Below are 16,795 nucleotides of genomic sequence, written 5' to 3'. Positions count from 1 at the left end.
AAGCGTGGAGGAAACTAAGGCTTTTCTCAGGAAAAAATATAAGGAGGTTTCAGGTAGTTTACTTTTGTTGAGCAGAGAGAGAATAACTAAGGTAGAATATTTACAAGCAAATACGCTCTTTCAGCTATAAATAGTTCTCAAAAAGCTCGATTTGCTTATAAAGTACCTACTATGAGGAGGTACGGGTCCATCCATGCATCTGGTTGATGCTGTGACTGTGTGAATAGTAAGGAAAGGAACAAATAACAGTAACAAAAAAAATCTGCTATGCTTTTAAATATAAAGCTTTACTAATTTTTGCTACCAAATAATAAAATGACACTACTAAATTTTGATTGTTTTTGGAATTCGTCTTTGGAAGGAAAATTCAACTGCCATTTGCTTTTTGAATCCAAGCAAACCACTGATAATTTAAAATAAAAAGAAAAATCAGACCATCCAATTAAAATATAAAAATTAAGATCAATTTCTTTTAGCAACATACTTCATCCTTTGTTCTCTCATAGCATTGGTACCAGGTTAAACAATACAGTGTCCACTGCTATGGGCATGCCATCCTTTTATCTGTTATAAGGCCTGACAACCTTTGTTCTGTTGCTGAATTCATTAAAATGTGCAGCTTAGCATTTTTAAACATTATGTTTTCTATGTCAAATTATTTTTCTGGCTGTTATAATGGAACTGTTTAGCAGAGTGACACTCTGATTAAAGAAAGAAAATAATCTTTCAGTATACTAATTAGAGGAACAGCTGCTTTACTATGCAATAATTTTTTCCTTCATATTGAAAACAGCTGCTCCTGCTCAGGTCTCACACTATGTCATAACATGGCGTGTTATGTCATGCTGCACCTATCACTGAGGTTTTAAATAACACTTTTCATATCACATTTATGGCAGAAAACTGCACACAGTCATTTACCGTGGTTCTGTTGTTAAACTTTAGTAACCCACTGACATTTGAGCCCTGATTTATGCTGCTGAGGACTTGGCCTTTTCTTTTCGTACGCAATAACCTCATTATTACCTTCTTAAATCACCCAAAGAAAAAGGTAATGCAAGGAACACGTTTGCAGATGTAGCTATATTCTTTATTTTGTTTTGTTTTGTTTTTAAAATAATCTGATTTTGCACAAAGCGATCTTCTCTTTGTACATATTCATAATTAATGACAGTTGATTGGTTTGTTGTTTTTTGAGGGTTTTTTTTTAGCCATGGTTATTTTGAGCAGCACGTCGCCTAAAAAAGTTTCAGCAGAGAACTTTTATAAACACTCTTGGGTCACTGACGACAAGATCGTTGTATAATTCTAATGCATTATCTTACAAGCTGTCCCTTGATGTCTCCACCATAGTCTAAACACTGTCTGCTTTGATTGCTTCTATTTACAAGTGCTCTCTGCTGTTTCAAAGTTTAAATATGTTCTACATGCCTGGATTTAATTTATTCCAATAAATGAAACTTTTCAATAAAAGCTGCCCTTTAAGTTATAAACACACCAGGATAATCCAAAGTCAAATGAAGTTTTATGTGCATGTTTCTGAGCAGAGAACATCATCCATCCATCATGGCACAAGCCTGTTGGCCCATGAAGTGGTGGGAGATATAAAGACTTGGCAGAGTAATTCACCTCCCTTAGGAGGGCTCAGAGGCTGTTCTACATGAGATTTGCAGTCATTCTGTAGAAGGAAGGAGTGTGCAGACACCCAGGTTCCCATGCTGCAGGAGCCCAAATTCCTCAGTTCCAACCTGGGTGGCATTATCTTTAATGTTGCTGCTTGGACATGGTAGAAATTTGAATGACTGAGCATTTTTTCACCTCCTGGCTGTCCAGCAGGTTGAATCTGTCCTTTTACCTTTGCAGGATGGGGTTGGAAAAGTTGCACTAGGAAAAAAATGCTTTGAGGATAATTTTCTGAGTAAAGTGTTTTGTGTTGCCTGGAACCAATAATCCCAAAGGGAGCTTATTAGGACAATCTTTCCATTTTCTAACAGTAAGGAGGACTAAAAGCTAAAGCAGATTGCAGAAAATATAGACCTTACATGAAGTAAAGGTTTCCAAATACAATTAAATAAACATCTACCAAAAATGTTTTCAGAACAGGTGACCCTGGCTTGTGTTAATGGTGGACTGAATAGGTGCATCACATATTTTCTTCCTTTATTTGTTCTTTGACTTTTTTTTTTTTTTCCATTTTTTTATTATCAGTTTTGACACTTAAATGAATTCCAGTGAGTTGTATTTTGAAAATTTTCAATAAGATGAAAAAAGTTGTGCTATTACTCTCTTGAAGTTGACTTGCAGGACATTAGCTCAAGGGTACGTTTTCAATAAAAGGAGGAAAATTTTCCAAGTTTTTCAACACTTTAAAAAACTAAGTCAACAAATGTAGCCAGTATTATTAGAATTTCAATAGGAACAATTAAGAATTCACCTATGTAATAGAAAAAAATGCAACAGCCAAACTTACTTGATGGTTTACAAGGCAGTTATGAGATTTTGGTTGAAACACCTTTGTCAAATAAAGCGCTATTTGCTTCAAATATCTTTAAAATGTATGGACTTTGCCTTTCTTGAGTGACCCATACCATGAGCTGATCACAAAGATTCAATTGTCAAATTCTTGCAACTGCTGTCACAGCAACGTGGCACCTTATTGCATGTAGCAGGGCCATTGGCAGCTCAAGGGTTTCTTAAGGAAGCATCACAGATATGGTTACACAAAGAATTAGTTTTTAAAATCTTATCATTTTGCCTGATGCACTTACACCGTGAATCATTGCTCATGGCTTCATCAGGATTGTATACCTCACTGACTAGTTTACTCTCTTGTTTGCCTGGGATGCAATATCACGTAGTGATATAGCCTTTTACATTACAAATTATATGGAAATAGAGCTCTAGATAATATCAAAACCAGCACTTGTCCAAGACTATTTTCCTCTTCTCCTCTTATTTTACCTTTATTAAATCACTGCAATTAATTCCTAGGCTAATTGCTTCATATGAGGCAATTGTGCTCTTTGCTCCTCAGTGCACCCTTGCAAAGGTAAAAGGTTGTGCATGGTCTTCTGCAAAACTTTTCAGATAATAAATTGTTTCTCTTCTGTTTCATAGTCCACACATACATACTTTTCAGGGACAACCTAATTAAACATATGTTGCTTATTGTTATCTCTGGTTAAGGACGAGGCCAAATAGCTGCTAAACAACATTATTATTTTCTCTTGCGCATACTGTCATTGTTTTTCTGGCCTGTCAAGCGGACTTGTCCTTAGGAAAATCTTTTGCCGATAGCTTTTCCAAAAATACAGAGACAGGTCAATTCATGTTGTTAATGTAATACTTTGCCAGCTCCATTATTTTTTTTTAATTAAAAAAACACCTAACTTATTATTTCAAACTTTTACTAAATGAAATGCATTCATCTCCTTTACAATATAATATTAAATGATCTCAAACTTTTAGAAGCCCAAAATAAGTGGTATTTTAATTTCACAAGAAAATCTTTAGTTTCACTTTTTAGTTCAAAAGGCTTTAAAATGCCTTCATTAAAGTAAATCCAAAATGATTTCCTCTGATTTTTCAAAACTGGTAGCTAAACAAAAAATCAGTTCATACTACTCCTAGGTTATTTGAGGAGCTCTTTGTTGTTACTCTTACACTTCAGTTTAATTCTCCTGTTTGAGGAGCAGCTAATTATTTTATCAAAAATCGCAACAGACCTTAGCAACATGAAAGTAATAAAGAAATTCAATGGATTGCATTCACTCAACAGAGCAAAATTTCTGAAGCCTGAAAAGTTCCTTCACTGGAGAGTGAAAAGCCACTAATAACCTATTGTCCTTGAGAGCAACACTGAAACTAAAGAGGGAAAAACAACTTTCTTTGCCATGAAGTAGTATTTCATTTTCTCTCTCCTGTATATACCAAAGCAAAAACATGCCAAATAAAAAAAAAAAACAAAACAAACACCAAGAAGTGCTCCTTAACAAGTTAACAAGACCTTTGAAGAAGAAAGCATCCATCTTTCATTATGATCCTGTTTTGATAAACTTTTAGTCCTATTCTTCTTCAAGGGCTTGCAAGTGGTACTTGAAGTCCAAGAAAAGTGAAGTCTTGCTGATGCAGGTGGAGTTTAAAAGGAAAAGAAAGAGCTGGTGTTAGTGTCGCATCACTGTCAAGGTTTACATCCTCTTCAGTAAATATTGTAATATTTGCCTGAAGTCTAGTCACAGGGTTTTGATTTTTATTTTGGTTTGTGGGTTTTTTTGCCATAAATCTAGCCTGTAAAGACTACCCTTACTTTGTAAAATTCGTAGTTCATTCTTAATGAAGATGCTGCTTTGCTTGGCACACAGCCTAGGAGAAGGACGAGGAAACGACTTTGAATATGCATAAGTGACATTCCACGTTTCATGAACTTATTACATCCTCTTTGATCTATTGTCTTTTGTCATCTGAGGTCTCATCCTGAAGCCCTTACTAAGGGAAGATTCTCTCCGACTTAAAAGCTAAGCAAAGCCTTTATGAATAAATCACTTGAGGTTTTGGTGTCATTGGTCACTGAACCAAACTTCCCAATTGTTGCAGATATTTTGGTAACAGGAGTGTGATCCCCAGCTTTGCTGCTTGGCATCGCTACCTCTGCATTGTCCGAACCCTGTTCCTATTTGTTGTGTCTTTGCTAATTCATTTTATCATTTCACTGCTTCGCTTTTCCAGATTCAGTAAGCTTACAGCAACTGCTTTAATCTCCATATTTAAATATTTAAACTATTTGTCCTACCCAGGATTTCCCTCTTATTTTAAAAATTACTGTCAGAAAGAAAGAATGTTGGAAGCTAAAGAGAAAATAAAATAATTGAAGGGGTATTTTACCTTTATCGAGGCAGCTTAAACAAATGCAGAATCTTGCTATTACTGACATAAATGGTTTATATTGTTTAAAGCAGGAGCGAGATTCTGGTGGATGTAATCAAGGGACTGTGAGCCCAGGCAGCTTTCCCGTTCAAAGCAACTGGGCAAGTCATGTTAGATTTTTAAGTAATATAAAATAATATTAGTCTCTGATGGAAATAACAAAGGAGATAACCAGATGTTGGATTGTGGAAATGGGTAGAAAAGTCCAATAAGCTTTTACGAAAGCTCTGCTGAGATCTCTTCAGATGCATTAAGAACAAAACTTAATCATGTCATTACAAGTGTTATTATTGCAGAACTATCACACATCCTTCTTTGGCTGTTATATTGCAATCATTTGAAGGCAAAAGTGAAGGGCTGCAAATTAACAAATTTCAGTTGTAGTTATTAAGTCTCAAGGTTTTTTCCTTTCTTGTCTGAGAGACATAGCAAATTTTAGAAAAGCTGACACTGTTTTTTCTGCACTCTAAAAATCAAAGCAACTTTTGCATTAAATATTTAAAAAAGCAAGTGATATACAGCAATTTTTGTGGTGTTACTCCTATTGACAGTAACTTTCACGTTTACAGTTTAACAGATTATCATTTTCTCTCCTTGATTCATTCCAGCTTCTCTCAAAATATTTGTTGTTATTCCTGCGAGAATGGATGTGTGTGTACCTGGGGCTGAGATGAAGAGCTTGACATCAAAGTTCAGCACCTGACCATGCCACAGCCTATTTTGTAGGAACTTAAACAAGTCTTCCTGTGTCGCAGCTCTGTGTTTGTGAAAGAGGCTGGTGATAATTTTTCTTCCACATATTTTCTCTCTCTCATTCAGTTCACAAGATCAAGTGTCAGTATATGTCCCATTAAAGCAGAGCACCTAATGCAGGAGAGCCTAAATTGCTGTTCGCTCTTTCAAAAGCAGTAATACCAAGAGATTCAGCATTAGATTAATAAATGTAATGTGTCCCAAAATGAGGGAAATAATTTCCACAGTGAGCATCCTTATTTTCCTCGGGAAACTTTGCAGGGACATTCAGAGTCACTGATAAGCAATAGAAGCAACGTTAAAAGACCAATAAAATACATGAAATTCAACATAGACAGATGCCAGCAGGTCACCTTCGATGGTTTTCTTTAAATTAAAAAGAAATATGTAACAATTTAAAGCTGGCCTTTCTGCTACATAATTCTTTAGAAAATTGATTAGTAATCTCACCAGCTACCCTTTTCTTTGCCTCAGTAATTTACAACTCGTATCATCCATCTACCACCAAGGCATATAAGATCAGCAACTACCACAAATCAGTAGCTAGATAAGATCTCAGTGCACTTGCTCATTTCAAAAAAAAAGCCCAAAAGTTGACTAATTCGAGGTTCTGGGGTAGTTCTGGGGTCAAAGGCAGAGACACTGTGCAAATTTACAACATCCTTACACAGTGATGTCCCAGGGTCTGAGAACTCAATACAAACTACTAACATTTTTAAAATCACCCATTTCCAGTTCAAATAAAATAATTAAATAAAATGTAATAGAGGCAATTTCCACTGTGAAAAGCGAGCGAGAGTAAATGGATATAGAAGTGCAGGCTTTGGTTTCTTTTAAATGAGATTCCTGAGGGCTTAAACTTGACCTTTCCTATTTAAACATATACTATCCTAATTCTATTTAAAAATATATTTAATGCATATGTATTCATACTGTTTATGTACTCAGAGAATGATCTTCCAGTCTTGGAGACTGATCGTCTGGCAGTGTTATTATTCTTCCCAGGCAAAAAATAAACCCAATCAAGCTGCCACAATACAGAAATTAGCAGTTAAAAAAAAAATCAATACTGTTTTTTTTAAAACTAATTGCTGACAAAAATAGGATGTATCCACTGCCTAACGCACACCTCAAATGCTCTTAATTCTTGAGGATGCAGAGTAATAGACTTTTCAGCTCGTTGCGATATTAAGCCCTATTCTGCAACACCGCCTACCCGGGATTTGCACAAGATAGGGCTGAGATGTAGCTGCCTGCTGACACGTCCTCAGCTAAATCCTAATCTTAAGTTTTGCTGAACAACATCCTGCAGCCTTCAATTGCCACTGCAGAACTTTGAAATTGGATTCGGGATGGCTTTCCCGATGAGGAGAACACGATGTGATTTTTATTGTACACAGCCAGCTCTAGAGTGCCAGGTTATACTGTAACCAGTTTTAATACTTAGTTTTAATTACAACTTTGCAGTAAGGAGTAGCAATCGATAAAGCAGTTTCTTTTGTCTGAGTTCCACAAGAGACAATGACCGTCATTCCTCTAGGGAGCACTTTACTTAAAAAAAAAAAATATAAAAAAATGTGGAAACTTGTGATTCCTCCTTGAAAAGAGAGTGCAAAGTATTTTCCCACTGCTCAGCAAATTAACTTCATCTTCTAGGTAACATAAGTCCTATCATCTTGTATTTCAGTCATGAGCATAGCTTAAGTAGTCTTTCAAAACAGCCCCTTGTTTACCTGCGGTGTGTCTGTGGGTAGGTCTTGATTTGTCACATTCCACCCATAAAAATCCCTCAGTGCCGCAATTCTGGCCTTTGCAGCAACTAATCTTCACTCCACATGCCCTCCTCAGAGTTTCCCCTTTTCACTTGATTGAACGTTTTCCAAGTTATTATCAGTGTTTTATGAATTCAGCCAGTTACAGACCCAAGAAGGTGGGCAACAGAGTCACAAAGTTGGTTGGAGATGCTCCTTCCCCAGCTGTGCACTCTTTCTCAAGGGTCTGAAAATGCACTTGCAATTAGCTGGTAATTAGCCATACCTGCTTCTTTCACAGGGAAGGGCAGGTGCTGCTACTGATTTGTGGAGAGAAATCTGTTTATTTCTAAGAGAGCTCTTCAACGGTGTGCTGGGTTGCAACCTATGAGGGAGGGCATAGTAACTGGGGCTCACATTGATCACACTTCACTGGAATGGTCCTACACCTACAATAGGAAACATTTCTGGAAAATTACTAGTGGTTCCTTTCTTTTTTCTCTAGTTATTAATCACCTGATTTATATTTTAAGGAATTGCAGTGAATTACTGGAAGACCAGAAGGAAAGATGCTGCTTTGGGTGCGTTGTGCAGGTGAACTTTGTTTAGAAGAAGAAAGAAACAAAATCCTCTGCACTGCATTGCAATCACACAGTGGTAGTTATCCACCTTGTCATTAATCATTAGTAATAAATATTAACATACTACAGAAAGTACTGTAAGCCAAACACCACATTTTCTCTTAAAGCTCAGCTTAGGTTTGTGACTTTCATCGGGGGACATTGCCTGACAGTCACCTTTTCCTCACCCTTCCAACTTAAGCCAAAACTCTGCATGTATTTCAGTTTCCTTTTTACTTGTCTCCTCTCTGGATGGCTGTTGCTGAGCTTTAGGACTTAGTGTCATGTTAAGCATGAAGCAGAGTTTACCTGAGAAATATTTAATAAGAAATATGCCTATAGTACAACTATAAAGCTATCATAATACTATATACAGTTACCAAACTTGGAAAGACCTCTTTCAGAATGAATTTTAAAAGGCCTCATATGTTAATGTTGCATATTAATGTTCTAGTTTCTGTGTATTTTTTAAGGATTCCCAAGCAACTTTCTTACTCTTTTCTACATGAATAATGTGCTTTTCATTAAATGAGTAGACTTCTCTTCTCCAAAATAAACTTGTAATATTCAGCTTATCAGAATTTTCACCTGCATTTCTGGAGCAGGAATATCTATATTCTAAATAGTATATGCCCCATAGAGATGAACAACAGAACCTAAATAGTCAGTGATTTCTTAGTTTATGCCAGCAGCTTTGTTATCATCCCTTGAAGAGACAGTTGTTCATCATGCATTCTTTGTCTCTGTTTCACAGATTTAACCCCAAATCGTCTTTTGCCTCCATTAAAAGGATTGTTAGAAAATCAGTGTTATAAAAAATTCATCTCTGATAAGATTATCTCAAGAACATGTCACACAAACAAGCAGATCCTTTGTCAGCAAACCAGCAGAAATGTAGGCAGTGCAGACATCTCTGGAAAAACTGCTTCAGATTTATGTTGCCATCAGGCTTGCACAAGGAGACTAAGCCATTATTATAGTTAAAAACAACAACCAAACAAGCACAAACAAGCAAAAACCACAAAAATAACACACACACACAAAAAAAAAACAAACCAAAACCAAACAAAAATACACCCACACTTAAACTTTCAAATTAGTGTGTAATTGGAATAAAAACGTTAATTAAGATTGCCAAAGAAAGATACATTGGGGAAAAAAAGTCACAATACTCCAGATTTGGGGATTTGGGTTTTTTTTACAGTCAACATCACTCATTGCATTCAAAAGACTGTTTCTCAGGCCAAGGTAATACTGGAAGATGCAACTCAACAGCACAAGGGTGAAAAAAAATATGCATTTTCTGGGATAAGCACAGTTTCTTTTTATTTTTCCTTTTTTCTTCTTCCTTTTTCAGATGAGAGTGACTAGCAAATTGATCCAAATGAAAGTTTCATGTTTCATGTAAGACTACATCGGACATTAGCTTTTTCAAAGGTTAATAAATCAAGGGCTACCTAAAATAAAAGCAGGCAAACAAATGAATAAAAACTTTGTTGGACAACCTCACTTCACAGAAAATATAATAAACATGCGAAATCTGATATACCACAAGCAAAATAAAGATTCATATTTTATTCATGGATTCATCAATGGTTTCAAGAGAGTCCCAGCACAGACAGATTTTTTTATGCCACATTAATATTTTATTGCTTTTTATGGAAGGGATTAAAAAAAAAAAAAAAAGGAACAGTGAGGATAAAATGGTACAAATAGCATTTAAAAGACAAAGGAAGAAGAGGGATTTAGAATTCACAGGGCTGAACAGAAATGAGAAGGAAATAATCAAAATATATTGGGCAGGCTTGGGTGTCACATGTACCCAGGGTCTTCACACAGGGCTCACAAGCCTCGTTCTCCTTCTTTGCATGTGTAAGATGCTCTTCAGGCTGTGAAAGTGGCCAAATTTGTGTTCAGATAAGATTTTTTTTTTTTCTTTTTAATGGAAACCAAAAATACGATGTGGAAAATAAAACAGTGTTGATGAATTCCTGAAGTTGAAAAATTTAGGATTCAGTTCCCTCTTTTTCCTTTTCATATTGTAGTAGAAGTGTTGACTGGGAAAGGAAAGACCTCTTGGCTTTAGAGGAGGAGGTTGGGGAAGCTCCGTGTAGTCTCTCATCTCACCAGGGAGGGCAGTCAGGTTGGCCAAGCACGTGTTGGTCTTGGTAAACCCTTGCTGGCTGAAGGGCTTCTCATCCTGCCCATGTTAGGCATCAGATTCAATGAGGATGTGTTCCAGCACCTTCTGGGGACTGTAAGGAAGAGGACCAGCCTCCATCAGCTCTGCTACAACTGGATACTACTGTTGAATGTGATAGACATCAGCTGATCTCCCTCTACACAAAAGACACCAAGAGAAACGGAGCTCAATTTATTTGGGTTCTTTGAGATATCATCACCATCTCCTATATCTCTTCACTACTTTACTAATTATAATAACAGCTATATATCTCTTCTCTCTTTTGGGAGTTTCTAAACAAGTTCTTAGCTTTCCAGCCAAAGTTTGCAGTTCAGTTTCTCCTGGAGCACTAGAAAAATTTGGTGGAACCATGAACAGCCAATTTGCTGAGTTTAGTGGCAGGAAGCCTGAAGATAATCAATCCAGTTCTTCTCTACATATATGAACGCAATACAGTGTGCTGAGTATGGTAAATTGTGCTTCTCAAAACAAGATGAAAACCTTATCAGGTGGAACTGGAGATAAATCTTTACTGGCAGAACATTGTGCTTCAGAGTATCTCCAGGCTCTTGGAAGGCTTTTTGAGTGTCTCACATAGTCAAAATTCAGTCATAATTGGATAATTACACTGAATAAGGATCTGTTTATCTTTTTATCTAGAACAGCAGTTACATTTGCAGCACAGCCTTCCAGATTGCTGCAGTTTTTCTTCCTCCAAGTTCAAGCAGTAATTTGGACATAACTAAGTTCATATGGAAGTGTTTAACTTTAAAAAAAAATCCTACCTCTTTACTGATTCTTTGTTTTCCTCTATGTACATTTTTTGAGCTACATTAAATTTATTGCTACATTAAATATATTACAGAAAGCTCATCTCCTGTGCAGCTAGCAACCCTCTTTTCTGTGTCATCCAGCCATATCCAAACCAGATATTTTAGATACATCAGTCAGTAGAGGTACTTTTCTCTATCAAGCACATAGCTCAGCTCATTTCAGGCCCTGAGACAGGTGATATAAATGTGAGCTGAGCTGGGCGATATAAAACTGCCTAAAATCCTTCTGAGGCTGTATAACTTCATAACTCTCCTGAGGTTCACTGAACAGTCATTCCTCTCTTTCTTTCTTTCTCCTTCTTTTAGGTGGGTTTAACCGACATGACCAAAACTCACTGCCGGGAAGTAAAAAGAAAAAAACCCTACTGTATATTTTACAGCTAGGTTGTAATTGGAGAACTGCACTTTACTAGACCTGCTGTAAAACCCCTTCATTGATTTCTGAGCAGTAAAATATATACAGACTTCAGATAAAAAAAGAAAAAGAAGAAAAATAGAGGAACCATTTCCACACAGTCAACATTTAGGACTGTACTGGATCTTTAAAGTGAAATCCTGAGTAGGGAATTGATTCACAATGTCCCTCAAAATGCCAAAGAGTTATGACTCTTCAAGGTCTGGTAAAGAAAGATTTGGGGCAGTTTGTACCCTCTCTGGTATTAACAGTTTGCTGCATGATGAGACTTCTTCACAGTCATCCAGAAACTTTTTGGGAACTCGGAAATGTTTCATATTTGGTTACCTCCAAGACTGGGTTTTATATTCTACTATGAATAGCAATTCTTAAGAAAATAAACAGACAAAGCAACAAGTAATATCCATTCCAAAAGTGAATTCTTTTGGTCAAGTTTTAGGCACCTACAAAGCGATGGCTTCATTCCTCAGTCCCTTGTGGTGGTTCCATGGTAGCGCACAAAGCCAGGTCACCTACCAGAGAGCACAAAAGGATAAAGTAAGTTCACGTCTTCAAGTACTTTGAACAAGTTTGCATACATCGATATTTTTTTTCCTTTTTGCAGTTAAGGGCTGTGTATACTTTTAGAAATAAAACCTGAAATAAGCTCTGGTTGCAAAGTTTCAGATAAGCTCTTTTAAACAGAAAAACAAATGATCGGGTTGTTCAGCCTTACCACTTCTTTTCAAGTGCGTATGTAAGGTCACCGGATTAGAGCAAAACCATATTAAAATACTGTGGCCCACTGACCTCTGTAAAGAAGAAAAAAAAGGAAAATAAATATATTTTTCAAGGGAGTATTATTCAGCCTTATTGCACTAATACACCATCTTATGGCATTTGTAATGCCCGTGCACATGTGAATCGAAGAGTAAAATCTAGTATAACAATATTGTGTTCTCTAATTAGAGAATTGTGAATCATGCTGGTAATAAAAACAGTGTCATAACAGGCTAAGAAAATTGCTTCCCCATAATAAAAAAATGTCTCCATTGGGGTCACATTTAGTTTTTATGGACTGACAAGGAAATCAGTCTCAGTAATATATAGTTGGCTGACTGTTCCTCTGATCCTGAAATGTCTTCTCCACTCACATACATATTTCTAGCTTGTTAGGGTGGCAGCATGACAGTACAAAGGACTGGGATGTATGTCTGTGCATTGTAAGCATAACTTTTAGATGCTCTGAGTCAGGATTTTATAATCAGATAGCAGAGCTAAGTAAATAGTTATGTTCTACATCTTCCCAAAAAATAATGAAAGAGAGAAGTCTGAAGAAGTTCTGGATACAGGGAGACTCTGAGAAGCTCTTTTAAGGTTTTGAAATGTATGATTGGAAATATCTGCTGCTTTTTTGTCTCGTGTTCCTCAAAATCTGATCAAATGTTAAAGATGATCTGAATTTACATGGAGGAAAAAAACACATACTTCCGCCATTATCTCCTTTTCTGCCTCCTTATAAATCCAAACTGGATAGCATCCAATTTCTCATCGCAACTGCCTCTGGAAATGAAAGAGAGCCTGAATAGAGGAGGAGATGAGCTGCTTTAAATGCTTTTTCATAGTTCTCTCTGCTATGAAAGCTTCATTAAAAGCTGCAGCTTGCTTGTTTTCTAACTCTTCCAAAGTAATAAGCATATAATTGTGCTGAAAACTTGGGAGGAGTGTATCACTGCCAGCCTTTATGACATCATTTTATTTCAAGGTCCTTTAGCATTTTCTTGGGACTCAGAGACCTCTGTCATTCAGATCTGAAGAAAATTCAGAAGAAATAGTGTCTTTTTAAAGAGGACATTGAAAATTTGCAATGTCAATATGTCTACATAAATTACTTCTTCATGGGCTATTGACTGTGAGTACGCGTTGTGTAGCATAACAATTATTTTGCCTTTTTTTTGTCTTCTTAACCTACAGTGCTCACTGCTAGCACACTAGGAGCCCTTTTTCATTTATTTTGTTTTATTGAGATGGAGAAACACGAGAAATGATGAAGAAAACTCGTGATGCCAGAATTTATTACAGCCTATTCTAAAAAATTCAGCTACAGTGTTAAGATGCACACATGCTATAAATGATTACATAGGCTTCCTTCTAATATCTGCTGTGGTGCAAAATAATCTTGCCCACAGATGACAATAAGCTCTCTTTTGAAACAGCTGGAAGGGATCTTAGACAGCACGGCGAGATGCATGCATTTCATAACACTCAGGATGACAACAACATTCGAAGCTCTTAAATCACCCTCCAAAATGAGAGTCCTTCAGTATCGAAAATCCACTTCCTGGATTCACCAAATCCAATCCAACCTCGTATTTACTTCTGAAATTCCGCTTTTTTGAAGTTCTGGGACATACTCTGTATGCATGATGGAAGAAAACAGACTTTTATAATTTTTGAGGCTGAAGCTCCATGTTATTTCTTTTCTGATTTGCCTGTGACAGCCCAAGCATCCCAGTGTGCAACACAGTGTGGAAGGAACATAGTATTTACAGAATTTTAGATAGCTCCCACCTAAAATGTAAGAATTCTTGGAGTGAACTTATATTAACTAAATAAGCCTAATGGGAATGCTGACAAAGATACTTTGAAAGTCAAATGTGGATTCCGTTAAAGTGAATGTACACTTCTGTAGAATATATTTTCCATGGAATATGTTTCCTAACCATGTTTCCTTGCCTTGTGTCAGGTTGCAGCATTAATTATCCTATGCAAAGATCACAGGTCCCAAATAGTCATTCTGAATCTCAGTTCCATCTTCTTGATTCCAGTTTACTTCTGGGATTCCAGTGAAAAACCCCTTCTAGTTTATAATGAAACAGAATGGATTCATATCTCATAAAAACAGAAACTATGAATTTTAAATGGTGATTTTATTCCACAGCATTCCGTTGATAGCATCGGTTTTCAAGCTTTCCTCAATCTAACTACACACCAGCATTCAGAATTAAGAAAGTACATCTATATTTGTTGATTTTCTTCCACCAGTTGAGAAAAACAAATGGGCATTCCAGAATAAAAGTAAAACCCACAGTGAAGCCAAAGATATCTCCTGGTCCCACTGAACCAGTGGAAATTTCCTGGCACATTAAAGATGGGTAAAGCTGCTGGAAAGTCATTGCTTTTCTCTTTTATATCAATAAAAACACTGCCACACAAAAACTGGCCTTAGGATTTTATTCTCTGATTGAGGGGCTTTCCTAATAAAAAAGAAAGAATATTCACAGCAAGTGAAACAACAACTTTTATACTACAGGATTTATTCTAACCCAGAGAAAAGTCAAATCTCATTGTAGAATTAAGGATGGAAGGTGCTCCTAAAAGAAAATATTGAGGTACTTTCTCCCTTTTATTTTCTCCTTGCTTTTCAAGCAAGAAATGCCCCAAGAGGTGTAGGCACTTGAGATTCTAGAAGTAAATCCCAAATTCATTACCTACCCTACTCAATCAAAAGATTGTCCAGCCATGAAAGCCAACACAGCTGGATAAGGAGTTTTGAAATGGACCCCTGAACACAGATGTGGTGGGTTTTTTGTTTGTTTGTTTTCTTTTTTTGTTTGGTTGTGTTGTTTTTTTGTTTTGGTTGGTTTGGCTTTTTTTCGTACAGGCTGCAGTTTCTTCCCTTTGTGCTTAATTTCAAAATCCAGAGAAGAAATGAGTGAAATGTTTGCTTTGCTGTGTGTGTGCCACAACATATGAGTTTTCATCAAAAAGCTCAAATATTTTCAGGTAGAGTAATCCCTAGACATTCCTGGAAGCAATTAACATTGTCTGGTTTTGTAAATGCATTCTACCCATACCTGCTTGTCATGTGAACTCTACAAATATTATTTTCAGGGTTTCTGGCAAAGCTGTGATTGCTTATCCCGGAGCCACCGAACTGACAAGGCAAGGTGAGCTTATGCTAAGTTTTGGCATCGCCATTTGGAGCTGGGACATTGGAATGTCATTGAGGACTGAGCTGGGTAAGTCGCTTGACACTAAATGGGAGAAGAGGGGATAAGGATGCTCCAACCCTCAATGGCTGACGCGCTTTTCTTTCCCTTCCTAAACAAAATTTCATGAAGAAAAGAACCCTGAAGTGTGGCCTATAGGCAATTATTTTCTTCACTTCCTCATGGTTGACCTATAGGTAGAGGGACAGGATTGGCAAAAAAAGGAAAGGGAAAGGAAAAGGAAAAGGGAAAGGGAAAGGCTGTGGAATTTTACTGAGAACCAAAAAACATTTCAAAAAATATGACCCATTATCATGATATGGTTGGACTCAATGATCCTGAGGGTCTCTTCCAACCAAAATGATTCTACGATGGGCTTGTCAACATCCTTTATATATTTTCCTTTATGGATAGCAATTTGCAAGTTCCTTTTTACTGTTTTGCAAAGGCGAAGGATCTGATGCTGAAGAAGCAGCACTTAGGCTTTATCCTTAAATATTTATTAGTACAAGAAGCAACATACCGCAATGTTCTGGCTTTGTGTCACATTCGATTCGCTTGTGTAGGTACAACCTGTAGGGAGCTATTACACCCAAGAAACAGATCAGTCAAAGGGCTGAGAGGCTCTAATGCAAACCAGCCCTTGCCAATGACAAGAGCAGCTTTCTAAAGAGGCTGGCACATTTTTGCTTTGCGCTTTGCATTTTCACTACATTTCATAGGCTCAGCAGCTTCCAGTGCGGGAATTGAATGTGGCTACATGTCACTTTAGGTGTTTGAGATGCTTATTTGATTTATTTGTATTTTTAGGTAATGCTGGTGTTTCTAAGGTATGCGAGCAGGAGCTTTTTTGTTCCATTTATTGACTTGCAAATTGATATGAATTAGGTAATTATATAAGTTAGTATTTCAACGAGAGGGAAAAAGAAATCTGATAGGATAGAGCAGTAGAGAAAAACAGAGCTTATAAGTGTCCTCAGGCCCAGCTAAGGTCTCAGCCCTTTGAATGTTCTCATAATCCTCCCCGTAATGGCAGTGGCAGCCACTGTTTCAATATAAAGTACCCTGAAAAAAGAAAATCAAGTGCTTCAAATCCCTCTGCCTCAGACTTGCCAGTCATGGCCTATTTTGGAGACTATTAAAAGAAAAAAAGAAATTATTCTGTCCAGTATATCTTTTCTTGTAAAGCTGCTCCATTCTGGGAGTTGTAGGAGCCCTTGCTCAACAGTGCAGAATGCAGCACCAAAATCTGACATTAAGACTAATAAGATGAAATCACTGTGGGCAAAGGAAAGGCATGTGGTACCTCCATCAGTGAGGTTTTAATATGCAGTGATTTAAAACCCT

At 36.9% G+C, this 16,795-nt stretch overlaps 1 long non-coding RNA gene across 1 annotated transcript; it reads right to left on the bottom strand.

Moving 5' to 3' along the window:
• Nucleotides 1–9,607: 9,607 nt before the first annotated feature.
• Nucleotides 9,608–12,249, bottom strand: LOC309441606. The gene is made up of 3 exons (XR_014184426.1): nt 12,193–12,249; nt 11,925–11,989; nt 9,608–10,302 (listed from the first exon to the last, which is right to left on the bottom strand). It is a non-coding gene; the product is annotated as an uncharacterized lncRNA (long non-coding RNA).
• Nucleotides 12,250–16,795: the final 4,546 nt, after the last annotated feature.

The sequence above is a fragment of the Streptopelia decaocto genome (assembly GCF_964273445.1).
Source record: "Streptopelia decaocto genome assembly, chromosome: 6".
Lineage (NCBI taxonomy): Eukaryota > Metazoa > Chordata > Aves > Columbiformes > Columbidae > Streptopelia > Streptopelia decaocto.
This window is presented reverse-complemented; position numbering and strand designations above follow the sequence as displayed.